The 7,921-nt window shown below is 39.6% G+C and overlaps 1 long non-coding RNA gene across 1 annotated transcript; it reads left to right on the top strand.

Annotated features, from left to right (window-relative positions):
* Positions 1 to 4,554: 4,554 nt before the first annotated feature.
* LOC147569681 (uncharacterized) lies at positions 4,555 to 6,604 on the top strand. Its single transcript, XR_015238795.1, has 3 exons — positions 4,555 to 4,654; positions 5,956 to 6,152; positions 6,244 to 6,604. It is a non-coding gene; the product is annotated as an uncharacterized LOC147569681 (long non-coding RNA).
* The last annotated feature ends 1,317 nt before the right edge of the window (positions 6,605 to 7,921 follow it).

Genomic DNA, 7,921 nt, shown 5'->3' with positions numbered 1-7,921 from the left:
GTAATATTCGTAATTCGTTATGGAACAACCACTTGGCAGAGATGGAGTAGGTATAAGAACCTAAAGGCAATGAACAAAACCCTACTTAACAAAGTTATTTGATGAACGTCTATGGAAACTGTTAAAACTAAAAGTCAAGCTATCGAACGTATCCTAGACATTGATCCAACTATGAAAATTAATCGAAAAGTTAAGCCAAAATCTAAATATGCGAACAGAAATAACGAGGTTCGGCTTAAAGCTTACGTCCTCGGGCGAACAAGAAATCTTTATTGAAGGATAGATGAAGACGACTCACACAACCCGCAAGTTCGTCCCAAGATGGTACCGTATATAAATTAACCTTCTATACTAGATCTTCGACGACCGAGAAATTAAACACCGCTCAAAACTATGAACAATAATTTCTCTCTCACTTGCTCTCTCTCTCTAGCTCTCTCTAAAGAAGAGTTGTTGTGTTTGTTTGTTGTTGATGTTGGTGGTGATGATTTGCTCCCCTATTTATATAATATATAAGCCGGTGCAATTGAATCCGAAATTGGAAACAATCCAAAATTGGAAACCGCCATAAGCAAGTAAACCGCCAATTGAGTTTCCAAGTTTTCTCAAAACCGCCTATACCAAGCAAACCGCCATAAGCAAGTTTGATACCAACCGCCTCTTACAATTCTCCACCTCGTACACAATTTGATATACTTCAAATTCTGGACGAACACCATGATACTCCTTGTAAGATATATCTGCTTCTTGTAACTTCATCCGACTGCACCATATGACCATGGTTGCCTACGTACCCTTTTACACGATCAAGCCTACCGTAGTTCTACCAATCCTTCACATAAAGTTTATCTTGTCGCCATTACGCCCTTTTGGGCAACTTAACACGAGCCGATTTGTAGCAATTCCAGGCAATGCTGAAAGTTGCTACATGTCACCACTTTAGTCAACATGTCTGCGGGATTCTCATCTGTGTGTACCTTCATAAGAGAAACATCACCTTCCTCTATGACATCTCGTACAAAGTGATACCTGACATCGATATGCTTAGTACGAGCATGATGAACCTGATTCTTCGCCAAGTGGATCGCACTTTGACTATCACACCATACATCTACGCACTCCTGCTTAATCCCTAGATCATCTAGAAGACTCCACAACCACAATGCTTCCTTCACACCCTCGGCCATAGCCATGTACTCGGTTTCCGTAGTAGATAACGCAACTGTAGATTGTAACATCGATCGCCAACTAACTGGAGCACCATGTACCCTAAATACATAACCAGTAGTAGATCGTCTTCTATCTAGATCGCCAGCATAATCCGAGTCAACATAACCGCTTACCTGACATGTGTCTCCACCAAAGCACAAACTCGTATAATCCGAGTCACCATGTACCTTAACACCCATTTCACAGCTTCCCAATGTGTCCTCCCCGGGTTTGCCATAAATCTACTAACCACACTGACTGCTTGTGAAATATCTGGACGAGTACACACCATAGCGTACATCAAACTGCCAACTGCACTAGCATATGGTACACGATCCATATGATCCTTCTCCACCGTAGTAGTGGGAGATTGTTTTCCCGAGAGCCTGAAGTGTGGTGCCAAAGGTGTTGACACCGCCTTCGAATTCTGCATCCCGAATCGAGAAACTACTCTTTCGATGTAACCTTTCTGATTCAAGTACAGTTTCTTACTTGACCGCTCTCTCTTAATCTCCATTCCCAGTATCTTCTTTGCAGCGCCCATGTCTTTCATCTCAAACTCTTGACTGAGTTGAGATTTCAACTTATCTATCTCCACCATGCTTCGAGAAGCAATAAGCATGTCATCCACATACAAAAGGAGATAAATAAAGTCACCTTCGCGAAGTTTCTTGATGTATACACAACAATCATAGTTACTTCTGCGAAAACCATGCTTTAGCATGAAAAAATCAAATCGTTTGTACCATTGGCGAGGGGATTATTTCAATCCGTAAAGAGATTTCCTCAAACGACATACTTGATTTTCTTTACCCTCAACCTTGTATCCCTCAGGTTGAGGCATATAAATTTCTTCTTCCAAATCACCGTGCAAGAAGGCGGTTTTAACATCGAGTTGTTCCAGCTCAAGATCACTGTGAGCAACAATACTCAATAGCACCCGAATAGAAGTATGTTTCACGACCGGAGAGAAAATCTCATTATAGTCGACCCCTTCTTTCTGTGCATAACCCTTGGCCACTAGTCTTGCCTTATACCTTGTACCCTTGATTTCGGAAGAATCCTCTTTCTTCTTGTACACCCATTTACAACCAATAACAGACTTACCTTCGGGCAATGGGACAACCTCCCATGTCTTGTTCTTGTGAAGAGACTCCATCTCTTCTTGCATAGCAACCAACCAACTCTCTCTTTCCGCCGCGGTAATAGCTTGTTTGAAGATGACCGGCTCGTCGTCTTCCACCGAGAGTGCATATTCAACTAGATTTGCCTGCCCGTAATGCCTAAGAGGTTTGTCTGACCCTAACCTCTGTACCGGCTTATATAACCGTTTCGGCCTAGTGTGTACCGAAACATCCTGTTGTTGTTGTTGTAAAACTTGTGTACCTTCCCCTTGAACCTCCTCATGATCGGGTTCATCAATTTCCTCATCCTGAGTATTATCCTGATGCTCCACCTGATCATGATTCCTAGAAACCCGTTGGTCTTCGGCTTCTACTTCCACTACTTGAGCTTTAGTAAACCCAAGATCACCACAACTAGGCACCGTAGCTTTTGCCATAGCTACCATAGATGACTCATCAAACACCACATCTCTGTTGATTACAAACTTCTTGTCTTTCGTACACCATAGCCGATAACCCTTGACTCCTGTAGCATATCCTAAGAAAATTGCCTTCTTTGCTCTATTATCAAGTTTGTTACCTTTAACATGGTAATAGGCAGTACAACCGAAAATCCTAAGTCTCCCGTAATCTGCATGTTCACCTGACCACACCTCTTAAGGTATGCCGCCATCTAAAGAAGAATGTGGAGACCTGTTCACAATATAACAAGTTGTAGCAACAGATTCTGCCCACCATTCTACGCCTAATCCCGAATTGGAGCGCATACATCTAGCCTTCTCAAGTAGTGTACGGTTCAATCTCTCTGCGACTCCATTCTGCTAAGGTGTGTTTACTACTGTCCAGTGCCTCACAATGCCTTCTTGATTACAAAACTCCTTGAATGCCCCATCCGTATACTCGGTCCCATTATCCGATCTTAACGTCTTCAGCTTTCGACCAGTTTTGTTCTCAACCATTGCTTTCCACACCAGGAATGTGTTGAATACCTCATTCTTATGCTTCAGAAAATAAAGCCAGACAAATCTCGAATGATCATCAACGAATGTAACAAAATACCTGGAACCACCCTTGGAAGGTAACTTTGCCGGTCCCCAGACATCGGTATGTACGTAGTCTAATACCTCTTTGCTCTTGTGCTTACTTGAAGAGAACGTTACCCTGTGTGCCTTTCCGAACACACACTACAAAAAAAATGTCCTATAGGGACAGATATTTTTATGTATGTCCCTAATATATTTAGAATAGGGACAATTTTATAGTAGTTGTCCCAGATCAAATAACAATAGGGACAAATAAAAGTGTGTACGGACAAATTTTTAGGCAAAATGAAAACAAAAAAAGGCGCATTTGTTTACCGCCAAACTATAAGGCGATTTCGTCAAAATTTGGTTTCCTAATATACCTTTTTTTTTCTCTCTCCTGACTTTCACTCTGCAGGCACGATTTTTATTCTTCTTCTAGGGTTTTCCCTCAACGATTTGTTGTTTTTCCTCTTCTAGTGTTTACCTAGTTGAATCGCGGTCTCGTTAACCTCTTCTACACGACCAGGTTGGTTCTTCTTCTTCTTCTTTTTATTCTGCTGGTTCGCATATCGTGAATCATCTACTAGGTTGAACTCTTGGCCATTTAAAATGTTTTATTAATTTTCTTGTAGTTAAAAACCAACTTCTAGGGTTTTTTTATCTGGTTTTCCTCTCCACGGTTTGTTGTTCCTCCTTTCTAGGGTTTTGTTGACTGCATCTAGGTCTCGTTAACCTCTCATGCACGATCAGGTTGGTTCTTCCTCTTTTTCTGGTTTGTATAGCGTCAATCATCAGGTATGTTGAATTCCCATTACTAAACTATTTTGATGTTGTTGTAGATAAAAAGTAGCTTTATGTCAAGAAAAGTTGAGATTTAATCAGTGAAGGTGGAAAAGAAATAGAATTTTCAAATTATTGGAATTGAAACATGGAATTATAAAGAGGGAGGGGGTGTCAATTAGGCGTAGTTGTTCTTTTGGTTATGCTGGGGAGAAGCGATCAAGATGTGATGAAGTAATCTTTATCAAGTTAGGATAACACAAATTGTTTAGAATGTTTTTGCTCATTTCTCTTATTTTTCTATGAATTGCATTTCATCTGACAAAATCAAAGGGGAACTGATCAGTTATTTTTGTACTAGCTCACCAACTATCATAAAAATTCCTAAATCTTCTTCGACTCTTTCTCATCTTCAGGTTTCAATCTTCTGGTTTGGACTTGTGTGTTCTTGATTCTTGAAGTGGGGAGAACAACTATTTCCTATTAGACATTCATCTAAACCCATAAAGGCATCAAGTAAGTCCATATTTATATGTTATTACCCTAAACCCTCAAACCTTAATTTGAAAATCAGAAAAATCTGAATTCTGAAAATGAAACAAGTTGAATTGATTAGTGCCTAAGTTCAATGCTCATTATAGTTATCTCCATTGTGAGTTTGTTATTTTTTCTTGACTACTGGTTCTATCATTTAATGAAGTTATTTCTAATTTGTAAGTTCCAATTGAAGTGCAATGAACTTCAAATGCCCACTCAAACCCTTTCAAATTCTCAACTTTTGGTAAAAACCTATGGTTTTGATACGAAATCAACTGGTTTATTTAAAAATTATGTCACTTCCTGGTTTATTTAAATACTTGTCAATAAACCCATGGAAATACTTTACAGAGATTGACCCATTGTTTGATCTTAATAAATAATCAAAAGCCTCTTCTACTATTGATAGACTGAATTTCAGTGGCATTTCAATGTAGATTTTGGGATCAAAATTGGTGCCACTAATGATATTAAGTGATGTTTCTTGTACTTCATCTAAGAACTGCACCAGAACCATGTTATTCTTATTCTAGTCTCGTGCAAGGTATTATGAGCCTTTGTTCTATTTGTTTACTGCCAAGGGCTGCAATAGCACTAACACTTGACCGGTTATAATATGTGAGGAGTTTGCTAAAAATTTTGTGTGTAACTCGGCTATAAGAAAGACATAAGGTCAAATATATAATACTGGTAGTAGTAGGTGCACTCATTGATGACCCAATGCGGACTTGAATCACTTTGGAGATGCTTGATAAGAGGTTGTTCAACACCTAATGCGGCCATAATGATTTAGAGGCATTTGAGTATGTCATTCTCTTTTGGAGATGCTTGATAAGAGGTTGTTCAGCACCCCAAGTACATCTTTCAGCAATCAACACATATTTTATGGATACCATCAAGTAGTAGTAGGTGCACTCATTGATGACCCAATGCAGACTTGAATCACTTCAAATATATAATACAGGTACCAACCAAAGACCTTTCATATATAATAGGCATGTAGCAGAAACATCTTATATCCCCAAGTTATTGAAAGAGAAAGACATAAGGTCAAATACTGACACGTATAAATTTGGACACAGTTTCTGCTTAATTCCAACCTATCCAGCATAAAAACGTTACCACCCATAACTCCTCAAAATGAGACCTAGCAATTGGAGAACAACACTCTTACAATCTGCATACCTCTTATGCACGACTTGCCTGACAGAATACTTGTCATTGAATATATATGTTGAATTTGATGTTAGTAGAGATTCTGATTTTAATTTTTTTTTCAGGGGGTATTTGGTGTAGCTATTTCATGGTATATAGACTATCCCAAAAAGAAGAAACTTCTTCTTCAGTTGCTTCGATGGATGGCAGGTCAAGGTTATAGCTTCTGTCATGTTCATTCTTATTGAAAACATCTGAGACAGAAATGTATTACTCTACGAAAAGGCAACAGTTTCTGAAAGACCAAGGTTATAGCTCTAAGGTGCAGTCTTTTTGTCTTCATCTTTGCTTGTCTGGATATCTATAGGAGAAACATGAAAAGTAGCTGAAGTTCTTTGTAATGTTGCTTGCAGCACTGGAAATGGCAAGTATCCAGAGCAAGAACAACTAAAAAGTAATAAAGCGTTTCGGGTAATCATAATCGCTGCCCTTGTTCGATGTTTAAAGACTATCACAGCTTCCCCAACACTATCTAAGAGGCGAGGATGAGACCTGTTGTGTTCACGAAGTTCGATATCTGAAGTTAGAATGATGTTTCTCTGTACTTACCTTCATCTGGATGTTGGTACGAATTCTTAGAGAAATAGGGAGTTGCTTATTATGTTGTTTTAACTTAGTAAAGATAGAACTCAAAGACACTTTTGTATATAAATGTAGCAACAATGGAGAAATGATGGTGAATGAATTATATGTAAGACTCGTTCTTCAATAAAACTCGAGCCTTTATGAATTCTCGGTTGTGAGCTTCTTTTGTACATGTTGCTCGACGAAGTAATGAAACTGTAAAACCGTGAAAGCTAGAAAAAATTCCCAAACACAAGCTAGAGGAAATTTTCACCAAAACTTAGGGACAGTTATAACCTGTCCCAAATGTAAAAGGAGGAATTTCAGCAAATTTTGTGGGGCAGCTTATATCTGTCCCAAATAATGGTCATCTATAGGGACATCATGTAATCGTCCCTAAAGAGTATTCGGGACAGAAGTAATCCGTCCCTATATCTGTCCCAAATACTATTTGGGACGCCTCTATCAGGGACGGACAAAATCTGTCCCAAATAACTTATTTGGGACGGTTTTCTGTTTTTGGGGACGGTTTTTTACCGTCCTTATTGGCTATATTTTTTGTAGTGACACAATGCTCACAAAACTCCATGCAAGGCTTCTTCATGTCCTTCAACAAGCCTTTCCCGCACATCAAAGATAGACCCTTTTCTGACATATGCCCAAGGCGCATATGCCAAAGCCTCGTACTAGCCGTTGGATCCCTTCCACTGATTCCTACTGCTACATCTCCCGTAATTGTTGTCCCCAAAAGTTTGTATAAATTACCGTAACGAGTACCTCTCATTACCACCAAAGAATCCTTAACGAGTTTTATGGAGCTATTCTCTATAATTATCTTACAGCCGTTTCGCTCCAACACACCAAGGGAAATTAGATTTTTCCGCAAATCGGGTATGTGTCTTACGTCCGTCAATGTTCTCACCACTCCATCGTGCATCTTGATACGTATTGTTCCGAGTCCCACAGTTTTACATGTACTATCATCACCCAGTATAACTGTACCACCATCTATACTCCTATAGGTAGTAAACCACTCCCTATTTGGACACATATGGTGTGGCGCCCCTAAATCAAGCATCCACTTATCGGAGATCTTCTCAGACACCTCTGTCACCGAGAAACATTCGTCCGCCTCTTCTGACACATATCCCGCCTCTTGCATCTCCTTTTTCTCCTTATAGCCTTCGTTCTTTTGCTTCAACTTTCTCTTTGGACAAGTCGCTTTAAAGTGGCCAAACTCACCACAACTAAAGCACGTTTTCTTGAAAGAGCCTCTAGATTTGGATCTAGATTTTCCGCCCTTTCCCTCTCCCTTTTCATTACTCCTCCCCCTCGTTACAAACAACCCTTATGCTTGATCCTTGTCTACTCCACCCGACGCCATACTGTTAGTAGCAACCTTACGAAGGTCATCCGCTAATAACGAATTTCTCGTCTCTTCCATGCTTAGACTATCACCAACAAGCA

Source organism: Eschscholzia californica, unplaced genomic scaffold, assembly GCF_041429995.1.
Source record: "Eschscholzia californica isolate CP2 unplaced genomic scaffold, dmEscCali1.0.p SCAF_1, whole genome shotgun sequence".
In the NCBI taxonomy this organism is placed as follows: Eukaryota; Viridiplantae; Streptophyta; class Magnoliopsida; order Ranunculales; family Papaveraceae; genus Eschscholzia; species Eschscholzia californica.
The sequence above is the reverse complement of the archived record's forward strand: the minus strand, read 5'-3'. Positions and strand labels throughout refer to the sequence as shown.